Here is a 15,844-nt window from a genome sequence, read left to right on the forward strand (position 1 = left end):
CTTAACCCCTTATGAACTAATGACAGGAAGAGCAATGCAATTAACAGAAGACATCATAACAGCGGGGCCGGTATGGGCCCCCCTAAAATGGGCAACACGGCAGCATTGTGGCTAGCACAATTGCTTCACAGCTCCAGGGTCCCAGGTTCGATTCTGGCTTGGGTCACTGTCTGTGCGGAGTTTCCACATCCTCCCCGTGTGTGCGTGGGTTTCCTCCGGGTGCTCTGGTTTCCTCCCACAGTCCAAAGATGTGCAGGTTAGGTGGGTTGGCCATGATAAATTGCCCTTAATGTCCAAAATTGCCCTTAGTGTTGGGTTATGGGGACAGGGTGGAGGTGTTGACCTTGGGTAGGGTGCTCTTTCCAAGAGGCGGTGCAGACTCGATGGGCCGAAATGCCATTTTCTGCACTGTAAATTCTATGATTCTATGAAAAGACAGGTTAAAACGTGACTGGGGGCATTCTGGCTAAGTTTGCCGATGATACAAAGATAGGTGGAGGGGCAGGTAGCATGGAGGAGGTGGGGAGGCTGCAGAAAGATTTAGACAGTTTAGGAGAGTGGTCCAAGAAATGGCTGATAAAATTCAACGTGGGCAAGTGCGAGGTCTTGCACTTTGGAAAAAAGAATAGAGGCATGGACTATTTTCTAAACGGTGACAAAATTCATAATGCTGAGTGCAAAGACACTTGGGAGTCCTAGTCCAGGATTCTCTACAGGTAAATTTGCAGGTTGAGTCCGTAATTAAGAAAGCAAATGCAATGTTGTCATTTATCTCAAGAGGCTTGCAATATAAAAGCAGGGATGTACTTCTGAAGCTTTATAAAACATTAATTAGGCCCCATTTAGAATACTGTGAGCAATTCTGGGCCCCACACCTCAGGAAGGACATACTGGCACTGGAGCGGGTCCAGCGGAGATTCACACGGATGATCCCAGGAATAGTAGACCTAACATACGATGAACCTCTGAGGATCCTGGGATTATATTCATTGGAGTTTAGGACGTTGAGGGGAGATCTAATAGAAACTTACAAGAAATGAATGGCTTAGGTAGGGTGGATGTAGGGAAGTTGTTTCCATTAGCAGGGGAGACTAGGACCCGGGGGCACAGCCTTAGAATAAAAGGGAGTCACTTTAGAACAGAGATGAGGAGAAATTTCTTCAGCCAGAGAGTGGTGGGTCTGTGGAATTCATTGCCACAGAGGGCGGTGGAGGCCAGGACGTTGAGTGTCTTTAAGACAGAAGTTGATAAATTCTTGATTTCTCGAGGAATTAAGGGCTATGGAGAGAGAGCGGATAAATGGAGTTGAAATCAGCCTTGATTGAATGGTGGAGTGGACTCGATGGGCCGAATGGCCTTACTTTCGCTCCTATGTCTTATGGTCTTATGGTCTTATGGTACGTTCTGGAAATGAGTACACAACTCAAAACGATGCGACAGAACGTTCGTGACAATCAGGAAAATGAGGACTGGGCACAAGAGCTTGCAATGGCGGCTTATTCGCGTTAATATGTATTGTCACGGGTGCAAGGGTGATGGGATTGGAAGACAATCTTTTTGATAAAACTCATATATGATTGTAAGGAAAGCAGTCTGTGTGTTACCCGTTGGCCAAGTCTGTACAGGCCTTGTTTGTGGCCACCCCGAGTTGGATCCCCCTCCAACTAAACACTGCAGTCACGAGAGATAGACTCTGCGTGGGACAGACAGGCAGCTATAGTAGGAGCATACAAGGAAGATGTGCGGAACGAGTAAACTCAACGCATCCCACTTGCCGGGGAATACGGGGCATTGGAGGGACAAGATGTTCAGAGAAGACGGAGTATCCCCCATGTTTTACGGGGCAGGGATGGAGAACATGGATCATGCATCACGAATAATATTTGCTGTTATGCGTTTGGTTTTTGCTGTCTTATAATAATAGTAAAGCTATGTTGTGCTAAGCTAATGGGAGAGACTCTACCCGTCACACCCGAGCAGAACAAGGACTTTGACGATGAATTACCACAGCAATGAGACCCCTCCGACGTGCCTGACCCCCGTATCAACGACCATGATGTGCCAGACCGGGAAATCTCGAGATGGAAGTGAAGAGCCCAACTGGAGATATGGTCAGCTTGGGACATCGGGATGTCCAAGGGCGAGCAGGGGGGTCAGAAGAGGTAGAATTTCGAATGGACTACAGAAGATGCCGCCTGATATAAAATGGACTCTGTCAATGTTCTTGACCCTATGTTATTATCAGTGTCTGCTGCTGAAGTAATGCTTTGTGCAAAACAAGTGATCCACAAGCTGCATCCGGAGAGACAATTAGCCGTTGGCAATTTTGTCCAATATCGGTATTCATAGCGACTGCTAACTGACAAGGGCCCCAAATTAAGGAACTAGCAAGCAATGAGGATGGACTTGTTCAACGTGGCTGTATGTAACCGTTATCTATGTAATGAATCCATTGGGTAAGGCAAACTGCCAATTAGAGGGAAATAACTTGTAGCCATTTATGGCATTGAAGATCCATGTTATGAATTTATGACGAGAACAGAATTGATTGAGTATATGTAAATGTGAATGCAAACGAATTCCGCTCTCCTTCTGTATATCAACATAGTGCGACCTCAGCTCAGGCGAGAAAGGGTCCTGCAGACCATGGGGGTCAAAGGCCATTCTCCCAGAATCCTGAAAACGTAATAAATTGCTTCCTTACACACTCAAAGGCCTATCGTGAATATTTTCACCTACAGTGGCCCCGTTTAGTACTGCGGACCCTGCCTCCACATGTCCCCTCCCCCCTACCCCATATCAGCTCCCTGGCCCCATTGGTGGCCTGGCGCCTGTCCCTGCTGCCAAGGATACCATCAAATGGCACTGCCCATGCAGCAGTGTGCTCCTCAACCCCGTCTGGCATCCCACTGTGGGGGCTGCTGTGGGCGATAGGGTGGGCCGCGTGCCGGCACGTGGCACCGGTTGGGATGGGAGAGGTTATGGTGGAGGGTGGGTTGCGGGGGTAGTGAGGTGTGGGCACCCATATGACCAGTGGCACCCTGCATAACCAGGGGCCAGGGGTCAGTAGGGTGCGCAGCAAGATATCTGCATTGCAGGCCGTGACAATGGCGATCTGTGCTTGGACACCATCCCAGTCCCCTGGGGGAGTCACTCCGACCACATGGCTTGCCTCCCCGTCACTCCTCCCCCCGGCCCTCACAGAGGGCCCCTCCCCCACCAGCCAGCCCGGCCAATGTCGGGACCGGCAGCCCCTGGTCGCACCTCTGCATGTCCTACCTCCTCTCTCTTCCTCATCCGCCAAGGCACCAATGTATCGATTTTTAATAGCGCAAGTGAACCTTACCGTTAGGAATTCCTCCCAGGGGAGGTGGGAAATCGAAGAGGCCCCGGAGAGTACCGGGTCAGGTTCGCTGGTGATATTCTAAAGGCGTTTACAGTATGTGCGGAGCGGAACGCAGTGACGCAACTATCGAGGCACCGGAGAAAAGCACTGGGAAGACTGATGTGGTAAAACAGGACAAGACAGTGGGGTTTATTAAAGTCGTAAAGGAAAGCCCAAGGGAAGCGAAGGAGGTGCTAACGATTGAACAGCCTGTTCAAGAAGTAATTGCTAAGAAGGTGCCAGATGTCTTTAAAGAATTTACTTGTGTGGTAAAGTTTACTCATGTGCATCAGGAGGAGCAGGTAAAGAAGTCACAATTTTAGGAGATACATGGGCTAGTCAATCTTTAATGGTAAGAGATGAGGAATTATGTAGTTTGGGAAGAATGGTGCCAGAAAAGCTGGTGATATGTGGATTTCAGGATGAGAGGAGTAGCGTTCCATTATATAAGGTAAGGTTGGAAAATCCAGTGAAGAGTGGTGAAGTGGTAGGAGGAGTAATAGATAAACTGTATTCTTGGACAAGATAGTTTATCTTGGGTAATGATACAGCTGGATCGCAGGTGGGTGTGATGCCTATTGTGGTTGATAAGCGAGTGGAAAATCAGTCAACTGAATTGTTGAAGGACGAATATCCTGGGATGTTTCCGGATTGTGTAGTCGCAAGATCGCAAAGTCACAGGTTAAGGCAAGACGAGAACTCAAAGAGTGAAGATGTAGTTGAAGTGCAATTATCAGAAACGATTTTTGATCAGATGGTTGAAAAAGAACACGAACAGGTGGAGGATGAAGCAGATATTTTTAGTTCAGGAAAATTGGCGGAGTTACAATGGAAAAATGTAGAAATAAAATGGATATATCAGAAAGCATATACGGAAGAGCAATCTGAGAGTATACCAGAGTGTTATTACTGTAAAAGTGATGTCTTGATGAGAAAATGGAGACCTGTACATATGCAGGCGGATGAAAAGTGGTCAGAAGTTCATCAAGTCGTATTGCCGGTAGGGTACAGAAAGGAGGTGTTGCGAGTTGCACATGAGGTATCAGTTGGAGGTCATTTGGGAATAAGGAAAACTCATGCTAAAATCCAGAAACATTTTTATTGGCCTGGACTTACATAAAGATGTAGTTAAATTTTGTCAATCATGTCACACATGCCAAGTGATAGGGAAACCTGAAGCAGTGATAAATCCGGCGCCTTTAATACCCATTCCAGCATTTAAAAAAACAAAATATATATTTTATTCAAATTTTTTGGCCTAACAAAACAATACAAAGGTTTTTCTTTTTACAACAGTAAAACAGTATAAATAACAGTGGCCGTTTTTAACAAATAAATAAATAATATATAAACTAAATGGCAACTGCCATATCAAAAATAATAACTCTCCAAAAATAAAATCCAACAATCCAATATGCATAGCCTATTACAAATATCTATACAAAAACACCCTTGAGGACCCACCCGGGCCCTCTCCCCCCCCTCCCCCCCTCCCCCCTGGGTTGCTGCTGTTACCTTCCCATTTCCTTTATCGTTCTGCGAGGTAGTCAATGAACGGTTGCCACCACCTGATGAACCCTTGAGCCGAACCCCTTAGTGCGAACTTTAACCGTTCTAGTTTTATAAACCCTGCCATGTCATTTATCCAGGTCTCAACGCCCGGGAGTTTGGCTTCCTTCCACATTAGCAATATCCTTCGCCGGGCTACTAGGGACGCAAAGGCCAAGACATCAGCCTCTTTCGCCTCCTGCACTCCTGGCTCTTCTGCAACCCCGAATATAGCCAACCCCCAGCCTGGTTCGACCCGGACCCCCACCACCTTCGAAAGCACCTTTGCCACCCCCACCCAGAACCCCTGCAGTGCCGGGCATGACCAAAACATGTGGGTGTGGTTCGCTGGGCTTCTCGAGCATCTCCCACACCTATCCTCTACCCTGAAAAATTTACTGAGCCGTGCCCCGGTCATATGCACCCTGTGTAAAACCTTGAATTGTATCAGGCTTAGCCTGGCGCACGGGGACGACGAGTTTACCCTATGTAGGGCATCAGCCCACAGCCCCTCCTCAATCTCTTCCCCCAGCTCTTCTTCCCATTTCCCCATCAGCTCATCCAGCATGATCTCCCCCTCGTCCCTCATTTCCCTGTATATATCCGACACCCTACCATCCCCAACGCATGTCCCTGAGATCACTCTATCCTGAACCTCCTGCGTCGGGAGCTGCGGGAATTCCCTCACCTGTTGCCTCGCAAAAGCCCTCAGTTGCATGTACCGAAATGCATTCCCTTGGGGCAACCCATATTTTTCCGTCGGCGCTCCCAGACTCGCAAACGTCCCGTCTATGAACAGAACTCTCAGTTGCACAATCCCAGCACTCTGCCATGCTCCAAATCCCCCATCTATTTTCCCCTGGACAAAGCTATGGTTATTTCTTATCGGGGACCGCACCGAGGCTCCCGTCCTTCCCCTATGCCGTCTCCACTGCCCCCAAATTTTTAGTGTTGCCACCACCACTGGACTTGTGGTGTATTTCTTCGGGGAGAATGGCAACGGCGCCACCCCCATTGCTTGTAGGCTGGTTCCCTTGCAGGACGCCATCTCCATCTCTTCCACGCCGCTCCCTCCCCTTCTCCCATCCACTTACACACCATTGAGATATTGGCGGCCCAGTAGTATTCACTTAGGCTCGGTAGTGCCAGCTCCCCCTATCCCTGCTACGCTGCAAGAACCCCCTCCTCACTCTCGGGGTCTTCCCGGCCCACACAAAACTCATGACACTTTTCTCAATTCTCTTGAAAAAAGCCTTTGTAACCATCACCGGAAGGCACTGAAACACAAAGAGGAATCTCGGGAGGACTACCATTTTGACCGCCTGCACCCTACCCACCAGTGACAGGGGCACCATGTCCCATCTCTTAAAATCCTCCTCCATCTGTTCCACCAATCTTGTTAAATTAAGCCGGTGTAAAGTTCCCGAACTCCTGGCTATCTGAATCCCTAAGTACCGGAAATCTCTTGTTACCTTCCTCAGTGGTAAATCATCTATCCCCTGCTCTGCTCCCCCGGATGCACCACAAACAACTCACTCTTACCCATATTCAATTTGTACCCCGATAAATTCCCCAAACTCCCTGAGTGTCTGCATTATCTCAGGCATCCCCTCCACTGGGTCCGCAACATACAGCAATAAATCATCTGCATAAAAGGATACCCGGTGTTCTTCTCCTCCCCTGAGCTCTCCCCTCCACTTCCTGGAGCCCCTCAGTGCTATGGCCAGGGGCTCAATCGCCAATGCAAACGGTAACGGAGACAGGGGACACCACTGCCTCGTTCCTCTATGAAGACGGAAGTAATCAGACCTCTGTCTGTTTGTGACCACGCTCGCCACCGGGGCCCAATACAGCAGCTGTACCCATCCGATATACCCTTCTCCAAAACCAAATCTCCTCAGCACCTCCCACAGATAATTCCACTCCACTCTGTCGAATGCTTTCTCGGCGTCCATCGCCACCACTATCTCCGCCTCCCCCTCTGGTGGGGGCATCAACATTACCCCTAGCAACCTCCGTATGTTCGTTTTCAGCTGTCTCCCCTTAACAAACCCAGTTTGATCCTCGTGGACCACCCCCGGGACACAGTCCTCTATCCTCGTCGCTATCACCTTGGCCAGGAGCTTAGCATCTACATTTAAAAGGGAAATGGGCCTGTAGGACCCACACTGCAGCGGGTCTTTTTCCTTCTTCAAAAGGAGCGATATCGTTGCCTCCGACATAGTCGGGGGCAGCTGCCCCCTTTCCCTAGCCTCATTAAAGGTTCTCGTCAAAAGCGGGGCCATATATAGGAAGTCCATATACTTCCTATAAAATTCCACCGGGAATCTGTCCGGTCCCGGGGCCTTCCCCGCCTGCATGCTCCCAATCCCTTTTACCAACTCCTCCATCTCAATCTGTGCTCCCAGTCCCGCCCTCTCCTGCTCCTCCACCTTAGGGAATTCCAGCTGATCCAAGAAACACATCATTCCCTCCTTCCCTTCCAGGGGCTGAGCCTTATATAACCTCTCATAAAATGCCTTGAACACCCCATTCACTCTCTCCGCTTCCCGTTCCATTTCTCCCTCCTCATCTATCACCCCACCTATCTCCCTCGCCGCTCCCCTCCTCCTCAATTGGTGGGCCAGTAGCCGACTCGCCTTCTCTCCATACTCATACTGTACACACTGTGCCCTCCTCCACTGTGCCGCTGCCTTACCCATGGTCAGCAGGTCAAATTCTACATGTAGCCTTTGTCTTTCCCTGTACAATCCCTCCTCCGGTGCCTCTGCATATTGCCTGTCCACCCTCAAAAGTTCTTTCAGCAATCGCTCCCTTTCTTTACCCTCTTGCTTCCCTTTATGTGCCCTTATGGATATCAGTTCCCCTCTAACCGCAGCCTTCAACGCCTCCCAGACCACTCCCACCTGAACCTCTCCATTGTCATTGAGCTCCAAGTACCTTTCGATGCATCCCCTCACCCTTAAACATACCCCCTCATCCACCAATAGGCCCATATCCATTCTCCAGAGTGGGTGCTGTTCTTTTTCCTCTCCTGCCTCCAGGTCTACCCAATGTGGAGCGTGGTCCGAAATAGCTATGGCCGTATATTCCGTCCCTGCCACCTTCGGGATCAGCGCCCTTCCCAAGACAAAATCGTCTATCCGTGCGTATACTTTGTGGACATGGGAGAAAAATGAGAACTCCTTACTCTTAGGCCTACTAAATCTCCAGGGATCTACCCCTCCCATCTGCTCCATGAAGTCCTTGAGCACCCTGGCCGCTGCCGGCCTCCTCCCGGTCCTGGACCTCAATCTGTCCAGCCCTGGATCAAGCACCGTATTGAATTCTCCCCCCATTACCAACTTTCCCGCCTCCAGGTCCGGGATACGTCCCAACATACGCCTCATTAAATGTGCATCATCCCAGTTCGGGGCATATACGTCCACCGCCTCCCTTGCAATCTGCCACTCACCATCACATATCTACCCCCGCTATCCGCCACTATGGTCTTTGTCTCAAACAGTACCCGTTTCCCCACTAAGATAGCCACCCCCCTGTTTTTCGCATCCAAACCCGAATGAAACACCTGCCCCACCCATCCTTTACGTAGTCTGACCTGGTCTATCAGTTTCAGATGCGTCTCCTGCAACATAACCACATCTACCTTTAGTTTCTTTAGGTGTGCGAGTACCCGTGCACTTTTAATCAGCCCTCCCACGTTCCACGTGATCAGCCGGGTTGGGGGGCTCTTTACACCCCCCCCCCTTATCGACTAGCCATCCCCTTTTTTAACCCAGCTCCTCACCCGGTTCCCACGTACCCGTGTATCCCCCCGACGGCGCCTTCCCGCCTCGACCACCCCACTCCGTAACAGCTCCCCCTTCTCCTTAGCAGCAGCAACCCAGTTAACCCCCCCCCCTCTCCCCCCCTCCGCTCGATCCCTTTCTAGCGTAGTTGCACCCCCCATGTTGCTCCCAGAAGTCAGCGAACTCTGGCTGACCTCGGCTTCCCCCCTTGTCCTCGGCCCCCACTGTGCGTGACCCCCTCCTTCCTGCGTCCCTGTTCCCACCAGAATTACCATAGCGCGGGAACAAAGCCTGCGTTTCCCACTCGGCCCCACCCCTAATGACCGGCGCCCACAGTTCCTCATACTCCCCCCCCCCCCCCAACATGGGGAAGAGAGAAAAGTTACAAGATCGCAGGATTAACAAATTGAAAAATCATCCCCCCCCCCCCCCCTTTTTTTCCTCACCCATCATAATCACCCCACCTCTTTGTCCCAAAAGTTCTTTCTCTCACCAGACTATTCCAGCTTCTCGTCCACAATGAATGTCCACGCCTCTTCTGCCGTCTCAAAGTAGTGGCGCTTCCCTTGGTGTGTGACCCACAATCTCGCCGGTTGTAACATTCCAAACTGGATCTTCTTTTTGTGAAGCACCGCCTTAGCCCGATTAAAACTTGCCCTCCTTCTCGCCACCTCCGCTCTCCAATCCTGGTATATGCGGATCACCGCGTTCTCCCACCTACAGCTCCGAGTTTTCTTCGCCCATCTGAGGACCGTCTCTCTGTCATTATAGCGGAGAAACCTCACCACTATAGCTCGAGGTATTTCTCCAGCCCTTGGTCTTCGCGCCAAAACTCGATAAGCTCCCTCCACCTCCAAAGGGCCCGTCGGGGCCTCCGATCCCATTAGCGAGTGAAGCATCGTGCTCACATATGTCCCGACGCCTGCCCCTTCTGCGCCTTCGGGAAGACCCAGAACCCTTAAATTCTTCCTCCTCGAATTATTCTCCAGTACTTCCAACCTTTCCACACACCTTTTGTGCTGTGCCTCGTGCATCTCTGTCTTCACAACCAGGCCTGTATTTCGTCTTCATTTTCAGCAGCCTTTGCCTTCACGACCCGAAGCTCCTGCTCTTGGGTCTTCTGCTCCTCCTTTAGCCCTTCAATTGCCTGTAATATCGGGGCCAATAGCTCCCTCTTCAACTCCTTTTTCAGTTCTTCCACACAGCGCCGCAGGAACTCTTGTTGGTCCGGGCCCCATAACAAACGGCCACCTTCCGACGCCATCTTGCTTTGAGCTTGCCTTCTTTGCCGCTGCTCCAGAGGATCCTCTGCAATCCGGCCGCTATCCTCTCCCTTATCCATGCGTCTCCGGGGGGATTCCCTTCTGGATTACCGCACAGTGTTTTTGGCCGTTTAAATTGCCGTTGGGGCTCCTATTAAGAGCCCAAAAGTCAGTTCCACTGGGAGCTGCTGAAACGTGCGACTTAGCTGGTCATCGCCGCACCCGGAAGTCCCCCATTCCAGCATTTGAGGAACCTTTTACTCGGGTCCTAATTGGACCTAGTAGGACCGCTTCCTAAAACCAAAAGTGGTAATCAATATCTTTTGACTATAATGGATGTGTCCACTAGGTTTCCAGAGGCCATTCCAGTATGTAATATTACAGCTAAAAAGTGCTGTTCCGGTGGGTTTAAAGAAGAATGGCGGGGGTGAGAATGTAATCAGGGCGACAGAGAAGGGTGAAAAAAAGAGTAGAAACGAAAGATAGAAAGGTAAGAAACAAAAGTGGAAGGCAGAACAAACAAGGGTGACAAACAATTGGGGACTCAATGCAAAATAAATCTAAGATGACCAACAAGGTTAGAAACTCAAGTCTTTGCGCCGAGAATAAACAGTAAAGTCGAGGAATTAACCGCACAAATAGATGGAAACGACTATAATATAATTGCGATTACACAGACATGGCTGGAAGGTTCTCAATGATAGGAACTGAACATTCTTCATTTAGGAAAGGCAGACAACTAGGGTAAGGAAGTGGAGTAGCATTATTAATTAAGGTGCAATATCAATGCAATGGTGAGGAAGGATTTCAGCTCGGAAAGTTGTGATGAGAAATCCGTATGGGTGTAGATAAGTAAGATCAATTGGCGGAAAATATTGCTGTGTGTCAATAGACCCCGCACAGGTGGAGATATAAGGGGGACTGTTACACATGACAGCAGAGATGCATGCAATAACGGTGCATCTGTAATCATGGGTGACTTTAATTTCCATACAGGTTGGATAGACGAAACTAGTGATGCGATGGTGGCGGTGGTCTTTTTGAAACGAGCATGTGATTTCTTTTCGACCAATATGTGGATGCACCAACCCAGCAGCAGAGTATTCTAGACTGGGTACTGTGCAATAAGACATTGCTAATTAACATTCTTGTTACGCGGGGTCCCGTGGGAAAGAGCAACCATTACATCATAGAAATCTTCATTACGATGGTGTTACGATACCTGGGGCTAGTACACGGTTAATTCCAGCCCCCCTCGTCCTGGAGTGACAATAAAAGTGAATTAAACAATAATTCTTTAAAAAGTTCTCGAAGTCTTTGGCCCTTGCCTGCCCAATAATTGCAGTCACCAGGTTTGTAAGTTTAAAACAGAATGGCTGTTTATTTACAGGAATATGATGAAATACACAGCAGATACAATTGGTTAAATATTAGTAAGCACCTCACTCCTACTTGCCTCCCCAACCTCCACACACATAGACTCACACACCAGACAACACATCACAGTGGGGTGATAAGGTCGGGGGAGGAAGAGAAGTAGAGAAGAGTCCATGCTTCAGATGATTATTCCTAGCTTGCATTCTTCACAGTAAGATTGTAAATTGCAGTCATTGTGTTGCAGCCCATACTAATTTTCAAGCAGTTTATTTTTTAACGCACTGTACTGACAACTTTCCTGGAGAGGCAGGGACTTTGTTTCATCAGACCTTACTTTCAGTTCCTGATTTGACTTTAGGCCTCAGTAGAGTAGAAAGGATAGTACTCCCAGGCAGCAGCCTTCTGGAGAAAAATAGTCCATTCACATCAGCTATTCTGAGCAGAGTTAGCAGATTCTGCACTTTGCCTGCACATGTTTCTTCTGTAAACAGATTCACCCAGGCTTTCTGCCACCTCAGAACCACAGACCTTCTGGAGAAAAACTGAGAGATGATAGTGTGCATTTTCTCTCTAAGCTCCTCGGAGTCAAAGTGAAACCAGATTGAAAATCTATGACTGTAAAAACATTCCAGTGGGATCAGATCCAATCACCACAAGCTACTGGGCAGAGCACAGCCTTTTGGGCCAATTCATTGGGCATCAGTCAAATAAATGAAACCGAGACCCACCAGTCTCTGTAATTGGTGCCAGTCTGTCTGCAAAACGAATCCAAAGTAGCACAGGTTTCTGCTTGAATTAAAGCACAGACCACTGTTTTCTGCTGCTTGAACTAAAGATACAAGCTGCGTTAAAGACACATGGGCATAAATTATTCATGGTCCAAAAATGTGCCGGCAAAGATGAAAGGAAGAAGAAATAAGGGAATATACAGGGAATAAAGAAGAAGGACCCTTACATTGGAGAACGAAGTAGCTGCATCCGAAACTCGGGTCGTGAATCTGAATCAAGGGAACTAGAACGGTAAAAGGTGTGAATTGGCAAGGATAGACTGGGGATCCTTACTAACGGGACGGACGGGGTAGGTATTGGTTCATATTTAAAGAAAGTGTGCATAAAGCCTTCAGATTTTATCGATTGCAAAGAATCCCTACACTGCACAAAGAGGCCATTTGGCCCTTCGTGTCTGCAGCAACCCTCTGAAAGTCCACCTTATCGAGACTTACTACTCCACGCTATCTCTGCAGCCCATATCCCCACTTATCCTACACATCTTTAGGCTCCAAGGAGCAATTGAGTATGACCAATCCACCTAACCTGCACATATTTGGACTGCGGGAGGAAACTGGAGCACCTGGGGGTAACCCACGCAGACACAGGGAACACACACCGAACAGACTATCAGTGAAAGCATGAATCGAACTCGGTTCCCTGGTGCAGTGAAGCAGAAGTGGTAACCACTGTGCCACTTTTAGCAAGTTAAGGGAGCAAGAAAACGTATCGAATATGCAGTCCAATGTGACTAAATGTGAAGTTATCCACTTCGGAGTGAAAAACTGGAAGTAAGATTATTATTTATACGATGATATGTTGAATGTTGATGTACAAAGGCATCTGGCAGTCCTTGTACACCTGCCAATGAAAGTGTAGATGCAGGTGCAGCACCTAATTAGGAAGGTTAATAGCATGTTGGCCTTCATTGCAAGAGGATTTCAGTTCAGAATTAGGATGACTTACCAAAGATATGTAGGGCCTTGGTGTGAAACACCTGGAGTATTGCATGCAATTTTGATTTCCTTCCTAAGAAAGGATATTCTTGCCATAGAGGGAGTACAGCGAAGGATCTCTAGGCTGATACCGGGACTACTCTAAGAGGAGCGATTGGAACAACTGGACCTGTATTTATTAGAGTTTAGATGGGTAAAATGAGATCTTTTTGAAACGTATAAATTTTTTATCAGTGTTAGACAGACTAAATGCACGGATGATGTTTTGTCTGGTTGGGGAATCTAGAACCAGGAGACAAAGTCTCAGATTACAGGGTAGGCCATTCAGGACGAGGATGCAGAAACATTTCTTCACTCAGGGGGTGGTATACCTATGGAAAATGCTACCACAGAAGGCTGTGGGGGCCATGTTGGGTGGAACAGTGGTACTGCTGCCTCACGACGCTGAGGACCCAGGTGTGATCACGACCCCGGGGACTGTCTGTGTGGTGTTTCCACATTCTCCATGTGTCTGTATGGGACTCACCTCCACAACCCAACGAGGTTCTGGATTGACTGGATTGGCCACGCAAAATTGCCTCTTAATTGGAATTGTTTGGGGGGCAGGAACTACTCAGTTAAAGGCAGGGAGTTGGGGACAGTTATATAACAAAGAGATCTGGGAATGCAGGTTCATAGCACCTTGAAGGTGGAATCGCAGGTGGCAGGGTGGTGAAAAAGGCATTCGGCATGCTCGGTTTCATTGGTCAGAACATTGAATACAGAAGTTGGAGTGTCTTGTTGAAGTTGTACAAGACATTGGTAAGACAACATTTGGAATACTGTGGACATTTCTAATCACCCTATTATAGAAAGGATATTATGAAACTAGAAAGAGTGCAGGAAATATTTACTAGAATGCTATCGGGACTTGATGGTTTGTGTTATAAGGAGAGGCTGGATAGTCTGGGGCTTTTCCCCCTGGAGATTAGGAAGCTTAGATATCATGTTATGGAATTCTATAATATATTGAGGAGCATAGATTTTCTTTTTAATTCACAGTACCTAATTATATTTTTTCCAATTAAGGGGCAATTTAGCATGGCCAATCGACCTAGCAGGGACATCTTTGGGTTGTGGAGCTGAAACCCACGCAGAGATGGGGAGAATGTACAAACTCTATACGGACAGTGACCCAGGGCTGGGTTCGAACCTGTGACCTCGGTGCCGTGAGGCAGTAGTGCAAACCACAGCACCACCGTGCTGCCCTAGAGGTAACAGGTTTAAGGTGAGAGGAGAGATACAAACGGTCTAGAGGATCAATTCTTTTGCACACAGAGGTGAGTGTCTGCAACGTGCTGCCAGAGACCGTAGTAGAGGCGGGTATAATTATGTCTCTTAAAAAGCATTTCGGCAGTTCTATGGATAAGGTGGGTAAAGAGGCATATGGGCCAAATGTGGGAACTTAGGACCAGCTTAGTGGTAAAAACTGGACAGAATGGACAGGTTGGGCCAAAGGGCCTGTTTACATGCTGTAAACATCTATGACTATGTCTCTAAGTCGCAAAATGCATTCAACAAAGAGAGAGAAATTTTGTTTGAATTTTAATTACGACAATGAGTATGGGGAGAATGTGGGATTATAGAACTGGGATCGAGTATATGCCACGGTCATATTGAATGGCAGAGTAGGCTCGAATGGCCTGCTGCTGCTCATAATTTCTACGTGTCGTTTGGTGGAATGGTAACATAGTGGTTAGCACAGTTGCTTCACAGCGCCAGGGTCCCAGGTTCGATTCCCCGCTTGGTCACTTTCTGTACGGAGTCTGCACATTCTACCCGTGTCTGCCTAGATTTCCTCGGGGTGCTCCTGATTCCTACCACAAGTCCCGAAAGACATGCTGTGATGTAATTTGGACATTCTGAATTCTCCCTCTGTGTACCCGAACAGGTGCCTGAATGTGGCGACTAGGGACTTTACACTGTAACTACATTGCTGTGTTAATGTAAGCCTACTTGTGACAATAAAGATTATTATTATCAATGCCTATTTTTGGCACCCGAGTGATCGGTGACACTCCTTTCAATTGCTCGGCTGGTGATCAATGAATTGACCAAAAGGTATGTTCTATCCAGTAACAGGGGCTAATTATGTTCCTCTCGAGTGGGGTGATTTTCAGAGAACCAAGGGATGGGCAGTTGGGTCCCAGACGAACAGAGGAACGACACTGCTCTCACTCTCGTGTGCCTTCTGTAGAAAATCTGCATAGTTGTGCAGAGAATCTGAATGAATCTGGAGGTGTAGATGGAGTCAATGGATGGGAGGCAGGTTCGTGTGATGGACTGGGCTGTGTTCACGACACACTGAAGTTTCTTGCAGTCTTGGGCTGAGCACTTCCCATACCAGGCTGTGATGAAACCAGATAAGATGCTATGGTGCATCTGTAAAAGTTGGTAAGAGTTCATGTGGACATGCCAAATTTCTTTCGTTTCCTGAGCAAGCGGAGTGCCGAGAGTAAATCAAGAGTGAATCTAGTGTAAACACCGTTACAGATTCCCAGGTATTGCAGTCACAAGAAAAGAATTTGAAACATTGGAAGGTGAGCACTCATTCCGGTAGTATGTGTGCGAATGACCTTTCCAGGCTTTCTGAGGCTTGAACTTTGAAACTGACTCATTGAAATCCCACCTGAGGGAGAAAGAGCTTCAACAAGATTTTATGACGTATCGTGGTCACTGACGTCTGGATGGATTGTTGAGGAACCGTCGCATTTTCCTCAT

Source organism: Scyliorhinus torazame, chromosome 14, assembly GCF_047496885.1.
Source record: "Scyliorhinus torazame isolate Kashiwa2021f chromosome 14, sScyTor2.1, whole genome shotgun sequence".
Lineage (NCBI taxonomy): Eukaryota > Metazoa > Chordata > Chondrichthyes > Carcharhiniformes > Scyliorhinidae > Scyliorhinus > Scyliorhinus torazame.